We start from the raw sequence: 15,433 nt of genomic DNA, 5'->3' as shown, positions 1-15,433 counted from the left end.
GACCTGATTGTTCCACTTCATATATTCCTATTGTTAGTTTTGAATAAAAAGTTGGCTGAAATATTGAACTGCTCTTCTTTGCTGTGGAAGAGGATGCAATCCCTATTCTTTCCTTGTTTTTTCTGCTTCTGGTTCCAATTTTTCTGTTAAAAGAACACGTCTACTTTATGAACTGAGGCATACCTCTGTACAGAATGGAAGTTCAATTTATGATTGATTTAAATGACTTTTTAAAAATGTTTGCTTTTTTCATCACTAGACCTGCTTTGATCTAGGGGAAGGGATGTCTTAAACCTAGTAGTTTATTCCCCCCCCCCCCCAGTTTTTCCTGTTACACTGAAAAAGGCAAAATATACCTTAAAGTTAGTTAAAATGGTGTGAAAGATTACAGAGGAAAATCTCCCGTTGTGATGATATTCATATTTTATTATTTAGGTGTTCTTTTTTTTTCTTTTTCTGGACAATCTGAGGTGCTACAGCAGGTGTAGACACCCATTACCGCCCATGTCAAAGGAAAAAGAATGATTACAAGGATTCTTGTATGGGTTCCCCCCTCCCCTTTTTGGATCTGTCCCTATCCACCAAGCCAAAGCTAATAATAGTCCTACCTGAAAGTTATTATTATAAGCAGTGGGATTTCTTGACATGATGTACAGGGCAACACTATCATCTTTCATTCAAAGAGGTCACACAACCTGTTTTTGTTTTTATTTTATTTTATTTTATTTTGCAGTACATAGAAATAGGAAAATGGCCTGTGGTGATACGAATTCAATAGAACTCTGTTGTACATCATTAATCTATTTTCATGCCATGGCAAAAGTTGTGGTCAAAGAAAAATAGGCAGAGGTCCCTACAAGTCTTGAAATACCTTGCATCCCTGTAGGTCCAACACCTTTAAAAAATATTTTTGGCCATGTGTTTCAGCAACTTTTACTTTCAGCTTTTCAAGAAGAAAATGTTCTGGCTTACATTCTCTGACCAAGTGAAGAGGGAAAAAGTCAGGTTTCTGTATTTCTTTATTGCATTATAATTATTATTGATTTAAATAATAATTGTTTCACATGTTGTCCAGAGGTTATACATAAAGCATGAACATGTCATGATGGACTTTTAGTCTCTCTATTGCTAGAGATGTTATATTTTTATATTTCAGTTGAAAAACATGAGTGGAAGACTGTTGTTGAACTCACATCCTGCTTGTGGGCTCCTCATCAGCAACTGTTTGGAGGCTGTCTGAACAAATTTGCAGACTGGAAACATATTTGGTCTGAACTAGTATTGCTCTTCTTGCAAGTAATTGACTCTTATTGGCTGGCATCCTGTTATGGATGTATGCATGTACAAATTTTCTTCATATGTGCATACATCCTTTTAGGGGCTCTGCAGGGATTGGTATTCTCTTCTTCTCTCCACAGTGCCCAAATCCTTCCCTACAACTTAGTGAACAGCCCCTGAAGTGCCCTGCACAGCCATCCCATGCTTTGTGCAGAAGTGGACAGGATCACCAAAGTATCTGGCTATGTCACTGCAGTGAGATGTAAAATGATAACATCAGTGCTGAGATTTGCTGGAGTTCTCTGGAAGTTTCAGTGCTGCTGTAATTTTGCGTATCGCTACAGGGTTGTAGATTACCTGTTCCCTATACAGTACAAAATGGTTGAACAGGGAGCTTCAGAGTATATTCAGTAAAAAATAATAATAATGGAGAGGGGGGTTATGGCTTAGCCTAGCATAGGCTGCATGCAGACATATTGTGCAGTATTGAGATATATGCAATATGTGACCACAGTGAGTAACTCACACAGCTTGTGAATAATTAACACTTTCTTTTTCTGAAATGTGGTTTGCCAATTCTCTTGTAATGTGCAGAACATAAATCGCAATGTGAGAAACATATATTTGTGATTTTCAAGTTTAGCACATGAATATGGGGGAAGAAGTGTGACTTATCCATGCTCCCTTTTGAGGTTTTTGGAGAAATTCCAAAGCAATCCTATGTTTTGCAGTTTGCTAAGACTATGACTAGGGATAGTAGAACTGATGGGTAATTTTTTAAAGTAACCTTGGCGGGTTACAGACGGGCAGGGGAAGACGTCTTGAAGGCGTCTTCCCCTGAATACAGAGCCTCCAGACCGCCCACCCTGGGGGCGTGGCTCAGGTGTATGGGGCTTCCACACCGGGGGCAGTGAAGACGCCTCACCTGGGGCCGTTTCTTACCCGCAGCTTCCATACCGCCGCCTCGCAGGACGCTGCAAAGAGAGAGGCAGCTTCCGCACGGGCGGCCAAAAACGTGGCTTTTTTTTCTTTTGCCGGCTGGCGGATGCGCAGTTGCGCAGCTGCAGCGGTCAGCACCAGCGGCAGAAAGCGTATGTGCACATTTAAAGCGTCCAGGCCCCTTTAAACTTTTCCCCCTGCCCTACCCAAGAACAAAGGTGGCCTCCTGCCAGCTGGTGATCAGCTGGTGTTGGCATCCTTGTCCGCTTGCACGTTGCCAGTGTCACCAGCATCATGGATGCCTCCTCTCCTTTGGTCCCCGCGCTCTTGCTGAATCTGCAATGCACAGCCACAGCTGTCGCTGCTGCCACTGCTGTCCCCCTGCCATCCCCCATCACCTCCCTTGTACATATGTAAATATTTATAGTTTTAGTGTTTTTTTATTGTTAGGTGAAAATGGCGCAGGAATGTGTGTAGGGGTTCACTTTAAATTCCAAACTTTCCACAATTCTAGCAGCGCATGCGTACATGTTGCTCTAGGGTTAGGGTTATGAGCATTAAAATAGAGTGCAGCTGTGCTGCAGCTTCCACATCTGCATGGCATCTGACGCTCTAATTAGAGCCTCGGTGCAAACTGCGAATGTTCCAGGACCCCGACTCATTATGCGACGCAGCTGACTCGGAGCCTTTAAATGTGCAACTTAAATTTGCGGCGTGACAATTGTGGCGTACAGGTGCAGCAGCTTACAGACGGAGATGCGCAGTTGCCCAGTATATAGAAAAGAAGCGGAAAAAAGCGGCACCTTTTTAATGCCGTTTCTTCCCGCTTGGGGTGTGCAGGCGGCGCGTTCATGGCGGCATTCAGGTAAGGGCCGTCTAAAGGCTATATCTTCATGACGTCATGAGCACACCCCTTTTTGCCCGTCTGTAACCCGCCCTTATTCATCAAATTTTAAAACATTGCATCAAACAAAAACAACAGCAACCACTTCCCTCTTTGCCTCATTCAGAAATTAATATTACAACAAAGGCAAAAGAAGGAAAAGAATGATGTAAAACTGTTCTTGTTCATACCTCCCACATTCATATAAATTATAAGATTATAATAATTTGCCCAAGATACAAATATATTCCTCTAATGTCTGTGTTTTCATCAGCATATTGAATAAAAGTGAATCAACTTAAATAAAATGTTTTAATTTTTCCTTTCTTCCATAAAATATGAGATCTCCCCCCCCCCAAAAAAAAATGAGCATAAACCATATATTTTTACACCAGATAGACAAATGTGTCATTTTAAATTTAACATGTATGCTGACAGAGTTTACATTGTCAGATATGAATTAGGGACTTCCTACAAACTGGATGTGAATCCAATAAATTATATATGAAGATCAAGTTAAAGCAAAGTCCCCTGTTTTGCTCTTGTACTGTAAAACATGGACTGATAATCATCAGTGATTTATGCTGTCACTCAGAATGGGTTTTCTGATCTTTAGTAATCAGAAGCCAAGATTCAGTAGGCTAGTTCTATGAACAGAATTGCTTCCTTTAACTATAGCACACTGCAGACTCTAAAACCTGCTTTGAACTGCTGGAAAAACATTTGGGCAACAAAAGTACTGCAGGGGATTGGTATAGGGAAAAGAAGAAGGAGAATATTCTATCATATTGGTGATTGGGTGCTAGTATGCTTTTGTTATTTTTGTTCATGTATCACAGATAATTACCACAGAGAAATAAGAATTGTTTGGCATCGTTAGATAACAGTAAAACTGCTGGATAAACATCTGTTGCTTCCATGATGTCAAAAATCACATTCCAGATGTTGCAATTCACTTTTTAGTCACATCAGAAGTACCATCCTATCAATTGCTGTAGCCCTTTCCACATCTATATTGAATTATAAGAGTAAAAAAAAAAAAGAGCCAAACTATTGCTGGAAGAAAACTTTTTTTTTTAATTAAAGAACAAAGATGCTGTTTTTTCTTTTTTCTTTTCAACTAAACTAAAAAGAGCAAGTTAGAACTTTCTGAAGTACTAATAACAATATCCTTCCATTTGACAGTTGGCCCTTGGAGGCTAGTAGAGAATATATTTTTCTACATTTCTTTGGATTTAATTTTCATTAAAGGTTTAGCACAATCTTAAATTGCAATCTTAAGTAGGGATGTTGTCCCAATGAATACAGTCGACTTACTTTCAAATAAGAATGCATAAGATTTTACTGTCCATTCCTTTACCAACGAATGATGAAGAAACGTTTTTTGAAAGTATAGCTATAATTTTATTTTGAAAATATTTTATTCTATACAAATGTTTCAATGCTAGCTATTTTGATATAGATTGATAGACAGACACATACATATGCACAAAACTGTTGCAAAGCAAAAGGGAATTAAAGTACCCATCCTACAGTGCTATTGCTTTTAAAAGATGAGTTTCTGAATTGTTTGTGCTCCTTTTTTTTACTGCTCAATAAAAGAAACATTAGTACTTTGTTGGAGAAATATGCCCTGAGAGTATTTAATTGCGCTAACTAATCCCAGAAGGTTCTTCTAACAGATGATACAGAGACCTGAGTACAGAAATTAATTATTAGACAACATAATTTACATATGTCTAATGAATGAACCAGCATAGTGTAGTGGTTTGAGTGTTGGACTATGACTCCAGAGACCAGGATCTGAGTCCCCACTCAGCCATGGAAACCCACTAGGTGACCTTTGGCAAGTCACACATTCTCATTGCCAGAAAGCCCCATGATAGGGTGGCTGTATGTTGTAAATGACTGGAAGGCACACATCAATGACAACAATGAATGGAATAAGGGATATACTGAAAGTGTCTGGATGTAAAAATGAGTCCAAAGTAGTATTTAAAATATGACAGTTGAGCTAGTAGATTTTCACTTATTTGTTTAACTTATCCTCCGAATTGCAAGGGGAAAAAGAAATTATCATTACCCAAGAAAACAACCAATACAATTCATTGATTCAAGCCATGGGCAGAAGGCCACAGAAAACATTTAGGGTTATGTGTACTTCACTTTAATTTATCCTTCCATGATTTTTCAATGTTTGCCTGAACTTCCAAACTAACTTGTTGAAAAATATGATGGATTGGTTCCAGCTTTAATCATATTCAGAACCGACAATGAAATCAGACTTAAGTTAGTCCTAACTGACTTAAATTCATAGAATCATAGAATCATAGAGTTAGAAGAGACCACAAGGACCATCCAGTCCAACCTCCCTGCCATGCAGGAAATCTCAATCAAAGCATCCCTGACAGATGGCCATCCAGCCTCTGTTTAAAGACCTCCAAAGAAGGAGACTCCACCACACTCTGAGGGAGTGTCTTGCACTGTTGAACAGCCCTTGCTGTCAGGAAGTTCCTCCTAATGTTGAGGTGCAATCTCTTTTCCTGTGGCTTGCACCCAGTGTTTTGGGTCCTGGTCTGTGGAACAGCAGGAAAAAAGCTTGCTCCCTTCTCACTATGACATCCCTTCAAATACTTAAACAGGGCTATCATATCACCTCTTAACCTTCTCTTCTCCAGGCTAAACATCCCAAGTTCACTAAGTTGTTCCTCATAGGGCATGGTTTCCAGACCCTTCACCATTTTAGTCACCCTCCTTTGGACACGCTCTAGTTTCTCCACATCTTTTTTGAATTGTGGTGCCCAGAATTGGGCACAGTATTCCAGGTGGGGCCTGACCAAAGCAGAATCTATTGGTATTTAATTATAAATAGAACTAAATCTGGAATGAAATTTCTGGCTTGATATTGAATAATATGTATGTTCACTTAATGACACAAGCAAACATACATATTTACATTTGAAGCTAAAGCCAATGACTTCTAAGTAAATATCTGTAAATAGGTGCTGAGCTTTGATCTATATTTAACATTAAAGTTTGACTAAGGCTGTCAGAGGGATGCAGTGGCTCAAGTGGTTAAGACCCTGACTCTGTTGATTGCAAGATTGGCAGGTTGGCAGTTTGAGGCATGGGTGCTGAATGATGGGGTGAGCTCCTGTCACTGGTCCCAGCTTCTGCCAACCTAGCAGTTCGAAAGCATGCAAATGCAAGTAGATAAATAGGTACCACTTATCAGTGGGAAGGTAACAGCATTCAGTGCAGTCATGCTGGCCACATGACCACCAGAGCAGTCCTTAGACAATGCTGGCTCTTCGGCTTAGAGATTAGCACCGCCCCCTACAATCACTTGCAACTAGACATTTATGTCAAGGGACTACCTTTACTGTTACCTTTAAGGCTGTCAGAGTAATTAATCTGTTTGAGATTATTAATAATTGATTTTTTATTTTTCAGAAGCAGTGTATACTCTATTGATCAATGTTCGATAAATATTGTCATGCATATTAGGGAAGCTGTTGCCATATTAATAGAGCATATCATTGCACAGTTCATATAATCATTTACTTAAACCAGGCAGACATCTAATAGATATATAGGTGTATGTATATATGTAATACATCAATTTTATGTGTTGGAAAGTGCCAGCAGAGAATTGTCTCAAAGTAGATAACAGAACAGTCTATTGCTCTAGTTTAGATGTTGATAAATTGTATTACAAATGTATTGTCATGTATCTTAGTGCCTTGTTTGTTGATCCAACAACATAGATAAGTAGGTTACTATTATCTCTGTTTTATATTTAGGGAGTTATACAGAACCAATCCTTGGTTCAGATTAGAGCTTCATTTCCCAGAGGGTTTAGTAAACTAAATTTTCTTTAGTACTATCTGGTGAGAATGGTGCACATCATGACAAAACATTTTTTTTTCAAATATCAGCAGCTTACTTAGACATTCCTTCACCTGATGGATTAAAGGTATATGGTTTGTTGCAGAGTTACATGTATTTCCATGCTGAGTTTCCTTCTTCTCCCTAAAAGGTGCAGGATGGCTTACTCTGTGCTGTTGGGACAGCATTATGTTGTCCCTTTCTCCTCCTAAATTCCACATTACTTTCAAAAGAAACAATTACACATCCCCATACAACATGCAATGAGCTTCTGCCTAGGAACAAGCCAAGGAAAACCTACTATACTGAAGCTAGAGACTACAGGAATTATTATTTTTTGTTTCTTTTTCATATAGTGTTAAATATAATCTTGAATAAAATGGAGAGCTAAGTCACATGTCCATTTAGGAGGAACAAAGGAGAAATGCAATGGATGGAATTTTAGGGAATTTTGGTCTGGATAAATAATCTTGACATTTCTCTAACGCATCCTGAGACTGGAACATAATGCCAGAGAAACAAGTGATCACGTACGCTTTGGGACCTGCCGTCCTCTACTATCATACTAACCAGGCTTCCCACAGGTAGCAGATGGCTTCTACACAATATGCTGCCTATGGCAGGTACTTGGAAAGCAACAAGCTAACTGTTGCCAGATCATGGTTTTGTCTGTGCCAAATGGCTTTTGGGTGATTCAACATGATCTGCTGAGGGATTCTGACTTGGCTTTTTGCTATGTAATAGTGAGAGTTTATGCAGTAGTGAACATTTGAATGGAAAATGCCATAGTGTGTTGACATCTGTTGGTTGGCATTTGACATTTGGGTTGGTATGTGTTTTTTTGACATTTGCTTTTTGGAGTGGTGTGCTTCCCTCCATGCTGCTGAAATACAAACTATTACACCTCTAAATAACAAGTCTAACAAGCCCACCGACAAAGGAACAAGAAAAACAAAGCGGTTGACCCCCAGGAGTAACCCCTTTGTGTTTTACTGGCACTGCAGAAAATAAAATAAGAAAAAGAGCAAAACAAATGTAACAGGAGAAATAAAATGCACTTCTGTTTATTTCAGCATTTACTCTTGTAAAATAGATGAAGCACTGATGTCTTCAAGCTGTACTGCTCCATATTTTACAGCTTCTCTTTTCTTATACTTATTGTTTATTATTTACTTCAAAAACACTCATCACTATGAGAGATGGGACTTATGTGGAAGTGAAGTTTATAGATTCCAGGGATGCTAGGTTTCTCAATGCATAGTGTGATCAAGAAATTTGGTCATTCTGGCCATGTTCCCTAATTGGGTGGAGGATTGTAATTGCATTCAGCAAGACACATGCTTATCTCACTGCAAAACTTCCTATATGGGAATATGGGAAAAGAATGACAGTGCATACATGCTTGTTTCCCTTCCATACTTTGAAACTCCTGAAAGGGGCTTATTTCAGTGTAGAACATATGTTACTTTTCTAGCAATAAAGAGTTGCCTATTCTTGTATGTATTCTTTCAATCATTTTCTGAAAAAACAACAACAATGATTTGGTCAAGGCAACTTTGGAAGCTACAAAGTTGAGGTATTTTCTTTTTCCAACCACCACCACCACCTAGACCTAAAATGTGGCTAGACAGTGTTTTATAGAGGTGCCTGGAATAAGCAGGAAGGAAATTCAAGTAAGATGTGGCATTATAAGTATAGGACCCTGGCTACTGTAAGAGAGTAGTTAGCCTATATGACATAGTTTGGTGTTCCCTGTAAGACTGATGATTCCTTTTGAACATTTTTCATGAGAAGAGGTAATAGTGATACTAAGAGCAGAAAAGCCCAAGCAATCCTAATATAAGTGTTGGGCACAGCAACCTCATGCTGCGGCCTCTGGAAAGAGCAGAAAGAAGCCCTGAAAAGAGGCTTATTTTTGTATCCTGGAAGGGGTGCGATAGGCATGCTCACACATCATGATGTGCGCAGTGCCGTTTAGGTGCTGCACATGATGAGCGTCATCATGGTGTGTACCATGTAGATGGGTGTGTGCCAATATGGCGCCCGAGCAGTGCAGTGAGGGCTCAGAGTGTCTGGCCACTCAGCCCTCACCGCGCCTACAGGCCGGCACAAATTGCTGATCCTAAGTCCAGAGTTGGCAGAGTTGAAAAATGGATTGATATTTTTACTGCTTCTCACATGCAAGTAACCTCATTGTGTTGCTGTTGTTGTTGTGTACCTTCAAGTAATTTCTGACTTATGGCAAGCCTAAGGTGAACCTTTCATGGGGGGTTTTGGGGATGAGAGTGTGTGACTGGCCATAGGTCACCCAATGGCTTTTCATGGTTGAGTGAGGATTCAAACCCTGATCTCACTACACCACACTGGCTCAAACCCTTTATGCTATTTTATTTTATTTCCCTAGTTTACATTTGAATGATATTCCTTCTTGACTCTAACCCAAAATGAACAACACTCAGTAATCTCAATTCATATTTAAACAGGCAAGCTTTTTTTTTGTCCTTGCTATGTGCTGTTTATATTCCTCTATCATTGTCTAAATATTTACTTAGTAAGAACATCCATGAATAATCATACCAAAGGTCTATCAAGTCCAGCATTATGTTCATAGAGTGGCTCCTGTGGGACCCCAACTAATTCACCTTTTGTCTCATTGTTCTGCAGTGAGGTCTATAGATAGATAGATAGATAGATAGATAGATAGATAGAGGTATATTGATTCTTATTCTAGAGGTGATCTTCTGGAAGGGCCTCTGATACCAGAGGTGGTACATAGCCATTGATTAATAGCTCCAACATTTATCTATAGTAGAATTTATCTACTATACTTTGAAAACCATCAGGATTGTCAGCCACCAGCATATCCTATAACAGTGAATTCCACATTTTTGTGCTGTATGAAGCAGCAACTTACTTTTATAATCTTCCACTATTCAGCTTAAGTAGATAACTCTCAGTATGGTATTATGAAAAGAGGGAGAAAAGTTTCTTCCTATTTTCTCTACACAACGCACCATTTTGTTCATCTCTGTATTATATATATTTCCCCTTGAAAACATGTGTGTTAATTCACCGAAGTAGTACAGTCTGTCCTCGCCTTACGCAGGGGATCCGTTCCGGATCCCTCCGCGTAAGGCGAATTCCGCCTATGCTCGAGCCCCATTGGAAACAATGGGGCTCGTGCGCGGCAGCGCAGGCACGCGCGTGGTGCAACGGGCACGTGCACCCATTCAATTGAATGGGACGCGCCGCCCCTTCCGCCCCATGCGCGCCCCGCGGCTTGAGCGCGTATGCTCAAGGGCGCGTATGGCACGCCCGCGTATGGCACGGGCGCACTGTATTAGACAAGGACTTTGTCAGCAACTTCAAATTGTCCCACTTCTCTCCCCTCCCACTTTGCCCTCAGCGTGTTTCAATTGGTGCAAACTGAGTTAAAAGAGCAAAGTTATTTTGTCTTTTGTTAACTCAGCAGGAAGAGAGGACAAGAGTGGGAAGAGTCTTGCCCTTTTCTGTAAATCCAGCCCAAAACAAACTATTGCAACATCTCTTAGCTTGTGTGTACTCCTCCATTAATAACTTCTGACATCTTGACCACACTCTGATGTTACTTGTCCAAACATGTCCCAATTTTCATCTGTGAAATGCTGGAGGGTATGACACCAGCCCAATTATAATAACTACTTGTGTTATTATAATACCGTAAGTACATCTAACTGCCTACATTTTCCGTTAGTAGTCAGACTTGTAAAAATGTTCCTGATAAATGCTTCTGATTTGCTTTTACTGGCATATGGTTTTAAACTGGGATTTCTGGATGACTTGCTCACTCAGCAAATTAAAATACTGTATAGTGAGGAGCAATGCTTGGGGATATTGCAAAAATATCCTTGCTGTTATTTTAAGAAGCCCACTTTATACTCTAAGAACCAGGATGCTACAATTGCCCCTGTTGCTTGACCTTAGCTGAAATTCACATAGAAGGTTTGCTCCATTGTTGTTTGTATAAAGACATTTGGTTCAAGGATTATGCTGTGAATGAACTGAAGTGGCTTTGAGATTATTATGTTCTTTGCTGATTGAGGCCACTTCATTAAGTCGTGTTATAGTGCTTTGGTGCTGTAATTGATTGGTAGTCAATTCTGCTACTGTACAAGTACAAGAGAGCATTCTTTTAAAACAGGAACACTTCTTAGGAACAAGCAGTTAATGCCTATGAAGAAGGGGTGAAAGTTGCTGATTAAACAAAGGAAAAATAGTAATTATTTTTGGAGACATATGGCATTCGGCAGGTGCAATATCATCTCGTTTTTGATCACAATAACCTCAATATTGAGCTTGGATACAACAGTTTTTATGCGGATGTAAATCGTAAGTTGGTTTTCCTTTCCTGAACCCAGAGAGGTTCATATTAGTAACATTTATGTTAAATTGTTGCTTTTACACACACACACACACACACACACCCCTCAATAAATTTAGAAAGCTAGATGAAAGGAAGTAATAGTGCCACTGCAACCAGCTTTGGTCAGATTATCTCACCTGGAATATTGTGTTCAATTCTGGTCACTACAATTCAAAAAGGATGTTGACAAGCTGGAGTCTGTCCAGAGGAGAGTGAACAAAATGGTGAAAGGTCTTATGATGAGCTGCCTAGGGTATGTTTAGCCTGTAGAAAATGATTAAGGGGAGACATGATAGCCATGTTCAAATATCTGAAGGTGTGTCATACTGATGATGTTTTCTGCTGCTCCAGAGACTAGGACACAGAGCAATGATTCAAGCTACAGGAAAAGAAATCCATCTAAACATATGAAGAACCTCCTGACAGTTAGAGATGTTCAACAGTGGAATATGCTGCTTCAGAGTGTAGTGGAGTCTCCTTCTTTGGAGGTTTTAAAGCACAGACTGGATAGTCATCTCTTAGAAGGGCTTTGATTATACACTCCTGCATTGCAAGTTGTTGGACTGGATGGCTCCTTTAAATTCTATGATTTTTATGATTTTGTGAAATATATTTTGTAAATTATTACTGTTGTTGGTGGTGCTTTGCATATTGCTATTGTATTATGTTGTTGTTTCTGCTGCTGCTTGATACCTTGCCCTGTGTAACAGAAGCATTTGATGGTAGAAAGAACATTGATTTTAAAGTTTTTGGAATATCATTACTTGCCTTTGTTAGTTTTAATGCAGCATATTCACTGATTTTTTTTTTTAATAAATCAGTAAAATGTGGAGCATTTCACATATAAATATTCTTCTTGTGAATGCATAAAAATGGCTGGTCAGAAATATAAGTAGCACTACAGAATTTGGTAAGTAAATAATAAAAGTCAGACTTAAAATTCTTGAAATATGTTTCCTGGGGTGTCTGTACAGCATGCAATAATAGTTCTATGCTTCAGTGAATTTTGCAGCACCTTTGACCCATCAGTAGTGAAGCAGATATAATGCATTTTGAAAAGGCCTGCAGAATATCTAAAGTTCAGACCTGTGACGTGTGCTTAGTTGATATGGAAAAGCTGTGGCCAAAAGCCTTGATAAATCTGAATCTTGTTATTCATTCTGTCACATTTGTTAGTCCAAACCAGTCTGCATTCTGCTCAATGTGCAATTGGCTGCATTGTAAAATATTTTCTCCTGATTTGGCCCATAAGCATCATGGGGGGAGATAACAAGTAAACTTTCCCAATCCACCTGGAATGGCAGCTTCACCTCTGACATCATTAAATATTTGGACAGGGCTGTAATGTGAATAGGTGGTCAATGCATGTTTTATTTTATATACCCTCCAAGGGCAACAGACTGGCTGGGACAGCCATGCTTGACCTTTTGCATTTTCAGTTTCTCACTGGCTATTAAAATGTCCCACTTTTCTCCTCGCATACATCATGTTGTTTGCTTTTGATGTCATTTGCTGTAAAATCTCTGCAAACTGTTACTAAGTATTGCAGCTATACACTTTCCTCCTTTTTGATGATAGACACATATGCACGCAATCCTAAACGATAAAGGATGAGAAAAAACAAACTCAGGCTGAATCCAGACAAAATGGAGGTACTTACAGTAGGGGGCCCCAAACCAAGTACAGGGTTGCAACCTCCAGTCCTAGATGGGGTCACACGCTCCACAAAGGACTGTGTTCACAGTCTGGGGGTGTTCCTAGATCTGTCGCTTCACATGAGAAATCAGGTGAATGCAACAATAAGAAGCGCCTGTTATCAGCTTCGACTGATACACCAGCTGCACACTTTCCTGGAAGTAAAGGACCTAGAAGCTCTTGTACATTCACTGGTAACTTCACAATGTGATTTCTGTAATGCACTCTACATGGGGCTACCCTTGTGCCTAGTCCGGAAATTTCAACTAGTGCAAAATATGGCAGCCAGGCTGGTCGTCAGAAAAACTAGGAGTGACCGAATAATACCCGTCCTAAAATCTCTTCACTGGCTGCCTATTAGTTTCCGGGCACAGTACAAGGTGTTGGTTATAACCTTTAAAGCCCTACATGGCTCCCATATAATCCACCCCACACCCTCAGGTCCTTTGGGAGGAGTCTATTGCAGCCTTTAAAAACCAGACTAACTACTACCTCCCAGAGGGCCTTCTCTGCTATTGCTCCCAAATTATGGAACGTTCTGCCGGACGAGATCCGTCAAATTGCCAGCTTAGACAGCTTTTAAAAAGCTGTCAAGACGGATCTCTTCTGGCAGGCCTTTCCTGAATAAAAGCATCCGGCTACAGAATGGCTGCCCCTTTAGCCCACTGTCCTCATTATGTATATATATATATATATTTTAAATTCTGTTTTAATAGATATTTTAATTTTATCGTGTTTAATCCTGTTTTAAGGGGGGGATTTGGGACACAATGTTGTGAATGTGGATTTTAATGTGTTGTGAGCCACTTTGATTGTCTCGTCACAGAAAAGTGGGATAAAAATAAAAGTTTTATTTATTATTATTTAAAGGAAGAGAGGAAGATGAGGAATATGGCAGCCGTGGCTCAAATACCAATTCCTGGCACAACTATTACTTCCTTTTCCCTAATTTTCTCATTTTCAGCAGGTTCACTTTCTCAGAAGGTGCTAAGGGAAGACCCTTTAGACACTGGACCCGAACAGACAGGCAAAAATAAAGCTACTGTGGGTCACTTTGGAGGTATGCTGTTTAAATGACACATGTATCTTAAGAGGCCAGAAGCTGCACCAAAGCTGTGCTCCAGTCCTTAAGACTGGAGCACGGCTTTGGTGCAGCTTCCAGCCTCTTAGGACACATACATAATTTAAACAGCATACGTCTGAAGTGACCCGAAGCGGGCCCATTGTCCAGCAAAAGCCAGAAAAAGATCTGAGAGAAAAGGGGAAAAAAGCTTGGAAAGCAAAGTAGCAGTAATGGTGAGGGGGTACAAGTGGCCATTCCATATGCCTGAGGCATAATAAAGCCAACACTCACTCTCTTGCTAACTCTTTCCTCCTTACCTCAGGGCATTGCCATCTCCAAAGCAAAGGAATAAACAAGCTGATTGCTTCTTAAAACTCTGGACCTTCAGCTGTAGTCTGTTTGGGAGAGAAATCAAATAATTGGGGAAACTGCCTGTGCCAGAACACAAACAATTTCCCTAGTTGCCCTTTCCCCTTCTCACTGAACCTCCCTTTAGGAAACTACTTCCTCTATACTGGAGACTCAATTACTGCCATGTCAATTCTTTCTTCAGTTTTTCAGGTTGCAATGGTAGGAATGGTGTGTGTGTGTGTGTGTGTGTGTAGCCTTCTCATTCCACTCTATGCATATAGCATGGTAATCCGTTATCCAGTCTGGGACAATGGGTGGTATATGATGGCAGGATATTCCATATGTTCTATTTTTTAAATATATATATATTGTATATATTGTATTTGTTCCAGAGAGGACTAGGATGGAAATGTTTTACTTCTGGAAGAACAGTGAATAGTTTCAACAGATGCTAGAAGAAGGGTTGCTGACCTTAATGTAATCAAGAGCCTAAAAGCTGGAGGAATTGTTACTGAGAGGTTTCTGAAAGTCCTGATGCCAAGTAATTCAACATAGTTTTCATTGGTACTCTTCTTTAGATTTGGGATGAATGAAGAATGCTCTTGCACATCTTACTAGTGGAGAGCAAGACACTCAACAGTGGTAATTGTCAGATCATATGAAATAATCAGGTGAGTAGTAGTAGAATGAAGTCAAGGCCACAGTAAGAAGGTATCATTCATTTCAGTCACAATGCTTGAGGACGTAATAGAAGTCAATTGATTTTAAAGAGACAAGGAAAACTTTGTTTTGAGAATAGCATGACAGAAATTTAGAAAATATTCTGTAAGAGCTGAGAGTGACCTTCACAGTAACATTATTCTTTTGATCTTTGATAACTTGCAGAGTCCATCAGAAACACAACAAATACACTCAGTGATACCATTACTGTTAT

The 15,433-nt window shown here is 39.8% G+C and overlaps 1 protein-coding gene across 2 annotated transcripts in view; it reads left to right on the top strand.

Moving 5' to 3' along the window:
• The window catches only part of GRID2 (glutamate ionotropic receptor delta type subunit 2), a 1,094,955-nt gene that overhangs the window by 746,855 nt on the left and 332,667 nt on the right, over nt 1-15,433 (top strand). The gene's annotated exons all lie outside the window — the stretch shown is intronic.

This window comes from Sceloporus occidentalis, unplaced genomic scaffold (assembly GCF_023333645.1).
Source record: "Sceloporus occidentalis isolate IW3139 unplaced genomic scaffold, rSceOcc1.0.p SCAF_5, whole genome shotgun sequence".
Classification (NCBI taxonomy): Eukaryota; Metazoa; Chordata; class Lepidosauria; order Squamata; family Phrynosomatidae; genus Sceloporus; species Sceloporus occidentalis.
The sequence above is the reverse complement of the archived record's forward strand: the minus strand, read 5'-3'. Positions and strand labels throughout refer to the sequence as shown.